At 54.7% G+C, this 13,329-nt stretch overlaps 1 protein-coding gene across 1 annotated transcript in view; it reads right to left on the bottom strand.

Moving 5' to 3' along the window:
- The window catches only part of tma16 (translation machinery associated 16 homolog), a 65,499-nt gene that overhangs the window by 12,952 nt on the left and 39,218 nt on the right, over positions 1-13,329 (bottom strand). The window lies entirely within an intron of this gene.

Raw genomic sequence — 13,329 nt, 5'->3', positions numbered from 1 at the left:
TTGGGAGTATGAGAGAGAGAGAGAGATTGGGAGTGTGAGAGAGAGAGATTGGGAGTGTGAGAGAGAGAGAGAGATTGGGAGTGTGAGAGAGAGAGAGATTGGGAGTGTGTGAGAGAGAGAGAGATTGGGGGTGTGGGAGAGAGAGAGACTGGGAGTGTGAGAGAGAGAGATTGGGAGTGTGAGAGAGAGAGATTGGGAGTGTGAGAGAGAGAGAGAGAGAGAGAGAGAGAGAGAGATTGGGAGTGTGAGAGAGAGAGAGAGAGAGGTTGGGAGTGTGAGAGAGAGAGAGAGATTGGGAGTGTGAGAGAGAGAGAGAGATTGGGAGTGTGAGAGAGAGAGAGATTGGGAGTGTGAGAGAGAGAGATTGGGAGTGTGTGTGAGAGAGAGAGTTTGGGAGTGTGAGAGAGAGAGATTGGGGGTGTGGGAGAGAGAGAGTGAGAGATTGGGAGTGTGAGAGAGAGAGACTGGGAGTGTGAGAGAGAGAGATTGGGAGTGTGAGAGAGAGAGATTGGGAGTGTGAGAGAGAGAGATTGGGAGTGTGAGAGAGAGAGAGAGAGAGAGAGAGATTGGGAGTATGGAGAGAGAGAGAGAGAGATTGGGAGTGTGAGAGAGAGAGAGAGAGAGATTGGGAGTGTGAGAGAGAGAGAGAGAGATTGGGAGTGTGAGAGAGAGAGAGAGAGATTGGGAGTGTGAGAGAGAGAGAGAGAGAGATTGGGAGTATGAGAGAGAGATTGGGAGTGTGAGAGAGAGAGAGAGAGATTGGGAGTGTGAGAGAAAGAGAGAGATTGGGAGTGTGAGAGAGAGAGATTGGGATGAGAGAGAGAGAGAGAGAGAGAGAGACTGGGCCGCCGCAGCGGCAACCTGGTGGCTTTGGGTCGGGCTCTGGGGCGGGGCTGTTGACGCCGCGGGGAAGTTTTGTGCGCGGCGGCTCCCGGCACGGCCCGCAACTCAAGGCCCAGGCTTCCCGGGCTGCTCGGCCGCGCCCGGCGCCGGCACAGCCACTCGAAATGGCCGTCAAAGTAGGCGAGCCTCCGGGCGAAGGGCAGGGGATCACTTCATTTCCTACTGTTGCTAAATACAATTTAAAACTCAAATAAATTGTTATTTTCCTTAGTTCCCTAACACACAGAAAGTGTGGGAAAAAAATCGTGAAGAATCAAGATGGCGGCCACTCACCTCGGTTCAGAATGATAAGGCCCGCCCACACACGCTTGGTCGACCGTCAGGTCACTGAACTGTAGGATTGGTCAATCGTCAAGTCACTCAACACTCAACTGTAGGATGGCCCGCCTGCACGCGCAGTGAACCCACCCCCGTGACGCAGCGATTGGTCAACCGTCGGTCAACGGTCAGGTCGCTCGACCGTACGATTGGTCAACCTTCACGTCACTCAATGCAAATGAGCAGAACTTTTCCCATTTAATGAGCGGAATTTTGAACGTTTTTGGGATACCGGGGGCACGATTTTTGTCTTGACGGAAAAGTAAATACGCCTATGACCGGTCCGTAATCGTAAGCTTTCTTTTGATGTGACGCACGTGTAGGTACGCTCTATAACTTTCGAACGTGTAGAGGACAGACAGAGAGACAGAAGTGGTCTTTTATATATATACTAGCTGAAGTGCCCGGCGGTGCCTAGGCTTTTTCGAGGGCATGTTGTTCTTGAAGAGAGAGAGAGAGAGCGACTGGGGGGGGGGAAGAGAGAGAGCGACTGGGGGGTAGAGAGAGAGCGACTGGGGGGAAGAGAGCGGGGTGGGGGGAAGGGGAGGGGGGGAAGGGGAGGGGGGAGGGAGGGGGGAAAGGGAGGGGGGGAAGGGAGCGGGGGGAAAAGGGCAGGGGGGGAAAAGGGCAGGGAAAGGGCAGGGGGGGAAAAGGGCAGGGGGGGAAAAGGGCAGGGGGGGAAAAGGGCAGGGGGGGAAAAGGGCAGGGGGAAAAGGGCAGGGGGGGAAAACGGCAGGGGGGGAAAAGGGCAGGGGGGAAAAGGGCAGGGGGGGAAAAGGGCAGGGGGGGAAAAGGGCAGGGGGAAAGGGCAGGGGGGGAAAGGGCAGGGGGGGAAAGGGCAGGGGGGGAAAAGGGCAGGGGGGGAAAAGGGCAGGGGGGAAAAGGGCAGGGGGGAAAAGGGCAGGGGGGGAAAAGGGCAGGGGGGGAAAGGGCAGGGGGGGAAAAGGGCAGGGGGGAAAAGGGCAGGGGGGGAAAAGGGCAGGGGGGAAAAGGGCAGGGGGGGAAAAGGGCAGGGGGGGAAAAGGGCAGGGGGGAAAGGGCAGGGGGAAAAGGGCAGGGGAAAAAGGGCAGGGGGGAAAAGGGCAGGGGGGAAAAGGGCAGGGGGGAAAAGGGCAGGGGGGAAAAGGGCAGGGGGGGAAAAGGGCAGGGGGGAAAAGGGCAGGGGGGAAAAGGGCAGGGGGGAAAAAGGGCAGGGGGGAAAAGGGCAGGGGGGAAAAGGGCAGGGGGGAAAAGGGCAGGGGGAAAGAGGGCAGGGGGGGAAGAGGGCAGGGGGGGAAGAGGGCGGGGGGGGAAGAGGGCGGGGGGGGGAAAGGGCGGGGGGGGAAAGGGCGGGGGGTGGAAGGGCGGGGGGGGAAAAGGGCGGGGGGGGAAAAGGGCGGGGGGGGAAAAGGGCGGGGGGGGAAAAGGGCAGGGGGGAAAAGGGCAGGGGGGAAAAGGGCAGGGGGGAAAAGGGCAGGGGGAAAAGGGCAGGGGGGAAAAGGGCAGGGGGGGAAAAGGGCAGGGGGGGAAAGGGCAGGGGGGAAAGGGCAGGGGGGGAAAGGGCAGGGGGGGAAAGGGCAGGGGGGGAAAGGGCAGGGGGGGAAAGGGCAGGGGGGGAAAGGGCAGGGGGGGGAAAGGGCAGGGGGGGAAAGGGCAGGGGGGAAAGGGCAGGGGGGGGAAAGGGCAGGGGGGGAAAGGGCAGGGGGGGAAAGGGCAGGGGGGGGAAAGGGCAGGGGGGGAAAGGGCAGGGGGGGGAAAGGGCAGGGGGGGGAAAGGGCAGGGGGGGAAAGGGCAGGGGGGGGAAAGGGCAGGGGGGGGAAAGGGCAGGGGGGGGAAAGGGCAGGGGGGGAAAGGGCAGGGGGGAAAGGGCAGGGGGGAAAAGGGCAGGGGGGGAAAGGGCAGGGGGGGGAAAGGGCAGGGGGGGAAAGGGCAGGGGGGGGAAAGGGCAGGGGGGGAAAGGGCAGGGGGGAAAGGCAGGGGGGGGAAGGGCAGGGGGGGAAAGGGCAGGGGGGAAAGGCAGGGGGGGGAAAGGGCAGGGGGGGGGAAGGGCAGGGGGGAAGGGCAGGGGGGGAAAGGGCAGGGGGGGAAAGGGCAGGGGGGGAAGGGCAGGGGGGAAAAGGGCAGGGGGGGAAAAGGGCAGGGGGGGAAAAGGGCAGGGGGGGAAAAGGGCAGGGGGGGAAAAGGGCAGGGGGGGAAAAGGGCAGGGGGGGAAAGGCAGGGGGGGAAAGGGCAGGGGGGGGAAAGGGCAGGGGGGGAAAGGGCAGGGGGGGAAAAGGGCAGGGGGGGAAAAGGGCAGGGGGGGAAAGGGCAGGGGGGGAAAAGGGCAGGGGGGGAAAAGGGCAGGGGGGAAAAGGGCAGGGGGGGAAAAGGGCAGGGGGGGAAAAGGGCAGGGGGGGAAAAGGGCAGGGGGGGAAAAGGGCAGGGGGGAAAAGGGCAGGGGGGGAAAAGGGCAGGGGGGGAAAAGGGCAGGGGGGGAAAAGGGCAGGGGGGGAAAAGGGCAGGGGGGGAAAAGGGCAGGGGGGAAAAGGGCAGGGGGGAAAAGGGCAGGGGGGAAAGGGCAGGGGGGAAAAGGGCAGGGGGAAAAGGGCAGGGGGGAAAAGGGCAGGGGGGAAAAGGGCAGGGGGGAAAAGGGCAGGGGGGGAAAAGGGCAGGGGGGAAAAGGGGGGGGAAGCGGGGGGCAGGGGGAAGGGGGGCGGCGGGGAAGGGGAAGGGGGGCGGGGGGAGAAGGGGGGCGGGGGGGGAAGGGGCCAGGCCGAGAGCCCCGCCCCCCCCCGGCCGAGAGCCCCGCTCTCCGAGCCCCGCCCCCCCCCCCCGGCCAAGCCCGATTGCGGCTCTGAGAGACGGCTGGCGGCCGAGCCCCGCCCCCCCCGCTGAGCCCGATTGCGGCTCTGAGAGACGGCAGCCGGCCGAGCCCCGCCCCCCCCCCCCGGCCGAGCCCGATTGCGGCTCTGAGAGACGGCCAGCGGCCGAGCCACGCCCCTCCCCCCCCCCGGGCCGAGCCCGATTGCGGCCTTGAGAGACGGCCAGCGGCCGAGCCACGCCCCTCCCCCCCCCCCGGCCGAGGCCGATTACGGCTCTGAGAGACGGCCGGCGGCCGAGCCCCGCCCCCCGCCGAGCCCGATTGCGGCTCCGAGAGACGGCCGGCGGCCGAGCCCCCACCCCCCCCCCCCCGCCGAGCCCGATTGCGGCTCCGAGAGACGGCAGGCGGCCGAGCCCCGCCCCGCCCCCCCCCCGGCCGAGCCCGATTGCGGCTCTGAGAGACGGCCGGCGGCCGAGCCACGCCCCCCCCCCCCGCCCCCCTCCTCCTGAGCGCGGAACAGAGATGCCGCGTCTCACCTGCTCCTGCTGCGCGCGCACCCTGACCTCGTGGCTGACGCCGTTGCCCTGGGTAACGTGTCACGGCCGGGGCGGGGGGGAGCTTAGCAGCAGCCCAGTTACCTAGCTCGGGCCTGGCTGGGCAAGAAAGTCCCAGGCTTTCAGGCCTAAGAAAAAAAACGGGCAAAGGTAGGAAAAAGAATGTTTCAGGTTAGATAAAATATTTACAAATGAGTGATTTATTTTAAAAGAATTTAATAAATTGAATTTTATTTTGCTGGAAATGTATATTTGAAAAGAAAGATGCAGAAAGCAGGAAAAAGAATGGAAGTAAGATGGCGGCGACTCACCTCGGTTCAGAACGATAAGGCCTGCCAACACACGCACCGATTGGCCCGCCGCACGCGGACGCAAGCCGCCGTACGACAGAGTGACCTCGAGGTCACTCTGTCGCTAATGAGCGGATAATGAGATGCTAATGAGCGGAATGTGAAGGTTTTTCGGATTCCGCGGGCGCGATTTAGCCCGCCGAAACGTAAATACGCTTAAACCGTCTCGGAAGCGTAAGCTTTCTTTGGAGGTAACGCGCGTGTAGGTACGCCCTGTAACTTTCGAGCGCGTACCTGACAGACGCACACACGATGACAGACAGACAGAATGACAGACAGAAGTACCGATTTATATATATAAGACTAGCTGAAGTGCCCGGCAGTGCCGAGGCTTTTTCGAGGGAATGTTGTTGTTGGAAGAGAGCGACTGGGGGGGGGGGGGGGAAGGGAGCGACTGGGGGGGGAAAGAGAGCGACTGGGGGGGAAAGAGAGCGACTGGGGGGGGAAAGAGAGCGACTGGGGGGGGAAAGAGAGCGACTGGGGGGGGAAAGAGAGCGACTGGGGGGGAAAGAGAGCGACTGGGGGGGAAAGAGAGCGACTGGGGGGGAAAGAGAGCGACTGGGGGGGAAAGAGAGCGACTGGGGGGGAAAGAGAGCGACTGGGGGGGAAGGAGGGCGGGGGGGGAAGGGGGGAAGGGAGGGCGGGGGGAAGGGGAGGGCGGGGGGGGAAGGGGAGGGCGGGGGGGGGAAGGGGAGGGCGGGGGGGGGGAAGGGGAGGGAGGGTGGGGGAAGGGGAGGGCGGGGGGGAAGGGGAGGGGGGGGAAGGGAGGGCGGGGGGGTGAAGGGAGGGCGGGGGGGAAGGGAGGGCGGGGGGGGAAGGGAGGGCGGGGGGGGAAGGGAGGGCGGGGGGGGGAAGGGAGGGCGGGGGGGGAAGGGAGGGCGGGGGGGGAAGGGAGGGCGGGGGGGAAGGGAGGGCGGGGGGGAAGGGAGGGCGGGGGGGGAAGGAAGGGAGGGCGGGGGGGGAAGGAAGGGAGGGCGGGGGGGGGAAGGAAGGGAGGGCGTGGGGGGGGAAGGAAGGGAGGGCGGGGGGCGGGAAGGAAGGGAGGGCGGGGGGGGAAGGAAGGGAGGGCGGGGGGGGAAGGGAGGGCGGGGGGGGGAAGGGAGGGCGGGGGGGGGAAGGGAGGGCGGGGGGGGGAAGGGAGGGCGGGGGGGGGAAGGGAGGGCGGGGGGGGGAAGGGAGGGCGGGGGGGGAAGGGAGGGCGGGGGGGGAAGGGAGGCTGTCGGGGCGGGCGGGGGGGGAAGGGAGGGCGGGGGGGGAAGGGAGGGCGGGGGGGAAGGGAGGGCGGGGGGGGAAGGAAGGGAGGGCGGGGGGGAAGGGAGGGCGGGGGGGGAAGGGAGGGCGGGGGGGGGAAGGGAGGGCGGGGGGGGGAAGGGAGGGCGGGGGGGGGAAGGGAGGGCGGGTGGGGGAAGGGAGGGCGGGGGGGGAAGGGAGGGCGGGGGGGGAAGGGAGGGGCGGGGGGGGAAGGGAGGGCGGGGTGGAAGGGAGGGCGGGAGGGAAGGGAGGGCGGGGGGGCGGGGTCGCGGCCCCCCCCCCGAGGGGTCGCGCCCCCCCCCGAGGGTCGCGCCCCCCCCCCCCCGAGGGTCGCGCCCCCCCCCCCCCAGGTGAAGACCGCCGATTGCGGCTGTGCGAGACGGCCGGTTGCCAGGGTGGCGCTTGACGCTCAGCAAGCCCCGCCCCCCGGCCAAGCCCAAGAGAGACGCCGCGTCTCAGCTCCTGCTGCGCGCGCACCCTAGCGGCGCTGGGCTGAGGCTCGGCCCTCCAGCCTTCGAGTGGGGCCGGGAGGTGCCTAGCTCGGGCGTGGGTGCGAAGGAGAAGCCGAGGCTTCGAGGCCTACCTGGAAAAATGGGGAAAGGTAGGAAAATTAATGAGATTAGATAAGTTAATTACTTTCTAAATCATTTTTTTTTAAAACAATGTGTGTTTTAAAAGCAACGTTTTTTTTTTTAAGACGCAGAAAGCGGGAAAAAGGAAAAGTTTGGAATCAAGATGGCGGCGACTCACCTCGGTTCAGAACGATAAGGCCCGGCCACACACGCACCGATTGGCCCGGCGGCACACGCCAGCAACCCGGCGTACGATTGGTCGAGCTCGAGGTCACTCTGTCGCTAATGAGCGGATAATGAGATGCTAATGAGCGGAACGTTGAATGTTTTTGGGATACCGCGGGCGCGATTTTAGCCCGGCCGAAACGTAAATACGCTTAAAACCGTCTCGGAAGCGTAAGCTTTCTTTGGAGGTAAAGCGCGTGTAGGTACGCCCTGTAACTTTCGAGCGCATAGCCCGCCAGACGCACAGGCGATGAATGACAGAATGACAGAATGACAGATTTATATATATATAGATAGATACAAAATCGACAGGCAGGAAAAGACCAACAGGTCCATCAAGCCTGCCCCACACCATGATGGCTGGACCATCATGACTAAACACTTTGCGCTTCCTCCCCACCCCTGCAACCATGTAATCACCTGGAAGACGCAAAAGAACAGAAAACAACCCAAGGCCAATAAAGGAAAAAAATACTCTGGAAAATTCCTCTCCGACTCCCTCAGGAGATCGAAACCAGTCCAGTCAAGTCCAGACCAGGCTGAACTACAACTTTTTGGCTATGTGATTGGAGCCAATTCTTAATCCAGCGTTTCAAACTCCTACGGATACAAGATTCTACCTTGTGAAGTAACCTTCCATGAGATACCTTATCAAATGCCTTCTGAAATGTCTACCGGATTTCCCTCATCCACTACCCTAGTGACTTCCTCAAAAAACTCATCAAATGTGTTGTGCACAACCTATTTTTTGGAAGCCATGTGAATTTCTAATGGACCCTTTCCCTTTCCCAGTGATCATAAAGCACATCTCTTACGATCCCTTCTCACATCTTCCCAATAATGGATGTCAGACTGATAGGCCTGTAGTTCCTTGGCTCCGATTTGTCCCCTTTTTTGAAAATAGAAACAACATGAGCTAGCTTCTAGTTTAAGGGAACTATCCCCGACTCTACTGAACTATTGAAGATATGCACAGAGGTCTCACAGAGCACCTGCCCAATTTCTTTAATCACCCATGGCTGAATATTATCTGGGCCTGGAGCCCTATCAATTTTGAGCTTTCCTAATCTATCCAAGATGATTACTATCTATTTTAATATTAATAATGCTATTCAATACACAGAGCACCCCCTCTGGGACATGAGCATCATCTACAGGAGTATAGACTGATACGAAAGTCATTTAGCAGCTCTGCCAGAACCTGAGAATCATTTTAATCTGCCCTACTATACATCCCACTAGTTCAAAAAACATCCTTTAATCAACCACTAATCCAAGCCACCATGTGCATTAATTTTATCAATAAGCCTCCTATGGTGCACCTTTTCAAATACAATTTGAAAATCCCTATAAACACTGCAATGTTTTCAATAAACTCCATTAATTCCTCAAAGAATCTGTTAAATTTGTCAGAAACAATTAGCTTTTTACATATCCATGTTGGCTGTCCTTAACCCATATCTTTCTAGGTGAGATAATTGTTTTCCTATATTATGGCCTCTACAAGCTTTGGATTTGCAGAATTTTCCAAAATGAGCTTCTAGCGAGCACCAGGAATGCCGAAGGGGAAAATCCAGATTATCTTTTAAATATTAGTAAAAACTGTCAACTGAAAATTTTTAATTAAAATACTTTGATTTAGCCATGCACTAGATTCTAAACTATATTTTTTCCTTAAACAGACAAATTACAATTGCATCAGACAGGGACCACATGTACAATAAGACCACAGTGAATTGAAGAGCAGTGAAAGAATTGTGATAACAAAAGGAAATTATAAATAAGAACACTCACACTATCAGGACGTGAAGAGGCATTAAAGAACATCCAAGCATTAACATATCAAAAAAAATGCAAATGACTCAACCATGGCACTGCCGATAACCACTTGTCTCAAAAGAGGTTCCCATGAAAGAACCTAAAATGACAGAAACCATCTCCCAATCTAAAATGGAGCTTGAAGAACAATGCAATCTTCTGATAAAATAAATTAAAATAATATTCTCTCATGAAGGTCAGCAAGTTTTAAATGATAAAAGTTGCACATGAATAAAGCTCGACTATATTTCTGAACGTGGCAAATGAACAACTCCAGCCATGTTTCACACGGACATACTGCACAGCCCAAAGGGACTTTATATTGACAGTATGCTATTGGATGTAGACGCACTACTCCTGCTGCCAATAACAAATTAAAATAATAAAAAAGGTCCCGAGAGGAAAGGTCTGAGGCATGAAAACATGGAGCTCTTTTTCTTGGTACTAGAAGCTGGACCTGTGAACAGGTGCAATAAAATTGGTGGTGGGGGATGGGGGCGGGGGTGCTGTACTCAGGAGTGCCGTTCTCCTGAAGTCACAGCGCCAATATAATATTTCCTAATCATCCAAAAGGTGCACCAGTACCACGTGAGATAATAGGAAGGAATAATAACTCTCCCTCTTGTGAAAACTTTATCTCCCAATATGACAGCGATCATGAAAAACCAAAGGGGAAGAAAGATTTTATTTTAATGCATTTTCTTCAGATCTCCTTTATTGCAGGGCACAGTAAAGAAGAGGAAGGATGGTCTCCATTCAAAATTAAGAGCCCCTAGTCTGAAAATACTAGAATAGTTTCATCAACATATATTAAATATATATGAAAGATAACCAGGAGCCTGAAAACAAGCTGTGGAATACTGGCAGAGGTTTAATGCTTGTCTAAAATTCCAGTTTCCACTAATTTAGCAGCCATTAACCTGTCTAAAATAAATGAATTAATACCTCCACTAAATAGAAGATATTTAGATAAATGCATTAAAACATTAAATTAGACAATTTGAATGTAAGCAAGTACCTCAAAGTGTCATTTGAGGGTATTACACACCATACAAGGCTAACCTTTTAAAATCAACTCACCCCACCCTCCTGTCTCTTTTTTGAGTATCTTTTGATTTTCTTCTTCCAATTTTCTCCCCTTGTCTCTCATCTCTCAAACACATGTCAGGAGGAAGGGCTCCAGAGGCTGGAAAAGTACTCCAGAAATTTCATCCAAGTGGCCATTCTTCTCAAGTCAGCAAGTTATATCCGATCATGGGAGAGGGAAGAGAAGGAGTGGATTCTAAGACAAATTTGTCCTCTGACTATGTCCACATATGTGACTTCCAGCAAGAGTTACTGGATGGTGATTTGGAGCAGGAACACTGCTCATTATTCTCTACCTCTTCCCACCACCACCAGAACCCTAGTTCATGCCTTTATTGCCTAGCGGCTTGACTTTTCTAACACTCTTAGCTTGCCTCCTAACCTCCACTAATTACAACTTATTTCAAACAGCACAGGCCACATCTAGACCTTAAATGAAGTCCCATCACTCTCTCCTTTCCAGTTCCATGTTCCAGCAAATCAACTTCAAGATCTTTGTACTTGCTTTCAACCACACATTCCCTCATGCACTCTCTGTTCCTAACATAGGGTTACTCCTTGCTCCCCACTACATTATTGATGACTGCTCTTTCAGATACTATGCCGCTGTGATGTGGAACTCCTTCCCTACATCCCTCCACCTTGCCACCTCCCTCCTTTTGTCAAAAACCTTCTCAAATCCCCTCTCTTTGAGCATGCCTTCATCTCCTACAACCATGTCCACTTTCGTTCCTGCCTGGCATCTACCATCCTTCCTCCTCAAAGTAAAGTGCTTTAAGATATCTTCTAGCATGCAAGGAATGCAATTGCAATGCATTTTGTTCTTATTGTTGTACATAATGCAGGGTTATTAAAGCCATTTACAGCTTCTCCACTGTCAGTCTAGTTGAAATCAGCTAACTTAGTACAGACCAAGGGCTGGATTTTGCCAATGGGGTGTTTCTGGAGGCGGAACTCCCACTTGTCAGGTTTCAGTCCCGCCTCCATCGAGTTCTGGCCAACCCATGCTATTTTCCCTTGATTGACCTTGTTAAGCCCGCCCAGCAGGCCAATTAAGAGAAAGCCGGTTACAGAGAACGTCAGCTTATGACGTTTCATCTGTCAAAAATTTTTGACAGATGAATTGTCATCGTTTGACAGCTCTGTGAAGCTGTCAAACACTGACATTCTCTGTAGTTTGATGAGTTCTTGAATTCAAAACTCATCAAACCTCTTTCTTTAGCAGAAATTAGGTGGTTGTTGCATTGGGGAATGCAGCAGCCACCTGTCATCTCTGCCGGTGAGTTGCGAGAATCTCCACATCGCCAACTCTTGAAGCCTGCAGGAAGAAACAAAGGTAAGTAAACTTTTTCTAACACTTGCCACTTACCTTACATACCTCACCTCTCCACACTTGCACCCATCACTTACCTTCACAGCGCACTTTTACACCCCGCAGACCCACTGCTCGCCTCGGTGACCCTGGCGGGGTTTGCAGCCTTTGGGAAGCCCGCACTTGTGTGGGTAAAATGGGGATAATCCTCTTATCTACCTGTTAACAAGCAGTTAAGTGGCTGTAATCCCCTTCCAAGGAGACGGGACCCGGTGCAGGTCGGCTACCCGCCTCCTGGCAAGATGGCACAGAGGCGGGATGGGTGCCCGCCCCCAGATTCTGCCATTTTCCCAGCAGTCCCACCTCCCCAGGGCTGGCAAGATCATGCCCCAAGATACAACTGGAGACTTTCCTGGTCTGCATAGCTCAAGACCAGACTCAGTTGCTTGCTTTACGTACTGAGCTAGTTGTGGGAGGAGGGAGAAAGAGAGCAAGTCATTTTTTTAAACAGGTATTATAATACCAACCATCAAAAACCAGTATTTCAGAGATAGTATTCTGCAATTCCGCTCACTTTTCTGTGAATGACACTAATTAGCGACCACAATCAAACGTTTACAAGCTACTTTAACACTGCAATAGATTGAGTATCACTTACAATGGGGGAGAAATTGGTCCTCGTAGCGCCTGTTTTCCGGCAGACAACAGGGGCAAAAAGGACCAATTTTGAGAATTTATGTCCCCAAGGATGCCTGAAATACATTCAACACCATACTGGCCTCAGACAACATTCAGGCATCCTGGGCATTTGCCTAAAATAGTCATTAGCCCCTTGCATACGAAATGTTAAAACATACGGAGCTCAGAGCGCCGTCTGAAGCAAAGATGTGCGGGTTAGGTTGATTGGCCATGATAAAAATTGGCCCTTAGTGTTAGGGGGGACTAAATACGTGGGGTTACGCGGTTACGGGGATAGGGCTTGGGTGGGATGGCTGTCGGTGTAGGGACCGGGTGCTAGGGTTTGGATGATCAGCCATGATCTCGTTGAATGGCGGAGCAGGCTCGAAGGACCGAGTGGCCTACTCCTGCTCCTATCTTCTATGTTTCTATAACAAACCCTGTTGCTCAGCTTCAAAACAGTCGGTGCAGCTTGCAAGCGTCTCTGTAGCTAAGCAACAGCTTCAGCTAGACGCTTGCAGAGCCCCAAATGGAGAAAAAAAGCAACTAAAAGTAAAAAAAGTTATCTGAACCGACTCCTGAATTTTGCTGGTGGATAGAGCATTCCAGATATTTAACCTCCGTTTAAACAAAAGTTTCCTGTAGTAGCAGCACCAGGCTTACCTTTCAATGAAGCATCAACCTAGTGAAGCTATAAGGGCTATCTGCATGCAAAATATGAAAGCAGCAAACCATACACAGAGCTAAGCATTCCCAGAACAAATGGATCAGACCTGAACGCAGCAGTCCTATCACATCCCACAGAATGGTGATGCACAAAAAGGCAACTAATAGGAGGTGGAGGTGCCATGAACATCTCAATCCTTAACCATAGTGGAGCCTAGTACGCGAGTGCAAGAGTCAAGGCCAAAGTGTTTGTAAAAGTCTGCAGCCAAAAGTGCCAAATGGATGACCCTACTTGGTCTCATTCCAAGGTCCCCGTCATCATAGATGCCAATATCCAGTGAATTTGGTACACTCCACGTGACATTCAGAAGCAGCTCAGTACCTTGGATACAGCAAAGGCTATAGGCACTGATAACATATTGTCTGTGGTGCTGAAGACACTCTGCATGCACATTAGGACAAGCCAGCCTTAACATTTGCAAGATTGAGATTGATAAATTTTTGTTAGGTAAGGGTATCAAGAGATATGGAGAAAAGGTGGGTAAATGGAGTTGATGTGCAGATCAGCCATGATCGAACAGAATGGCAGAACAGGCTCGAGTGACTGAATGGCCTACCCCGTTTCTATTTTGTTAAATTTGGGTACATCATATTTTATTTTAATTAGAGATAAACAAAATGTTAATCACTCTCTCCTTTCCAAGCTCCATTAGATCCCCATACTCCAACAAATCGATATTAATTCATCATCAATTCATTTGAAATTGATTAATTGGGGTGTGTCCAGTTTATAAAAAGAACTGTGGAGCTCAATCCA

The sequence above is a fragment of the Somniosus microcephalus genome, chromosome 2, assembly GCF_052327205.1.
Source record: "Somniosus microcephalus isolate GS21.2 chromosome 2, FLI_Smic_1.0, whole genome shotgun sequence".
Taxonomy (NCBI): Eukaryota; Metazoa; Chordata; class Chondrichthyes; order Squaliformes; family Somniosidae; genus Somniosus; species Somniosus microcephalus.
The sequence above is the reverse complement of the archived record's forward strand: the minus strand, read 5'-3'. Positions and strand labels throughout refer to the sequence as shown.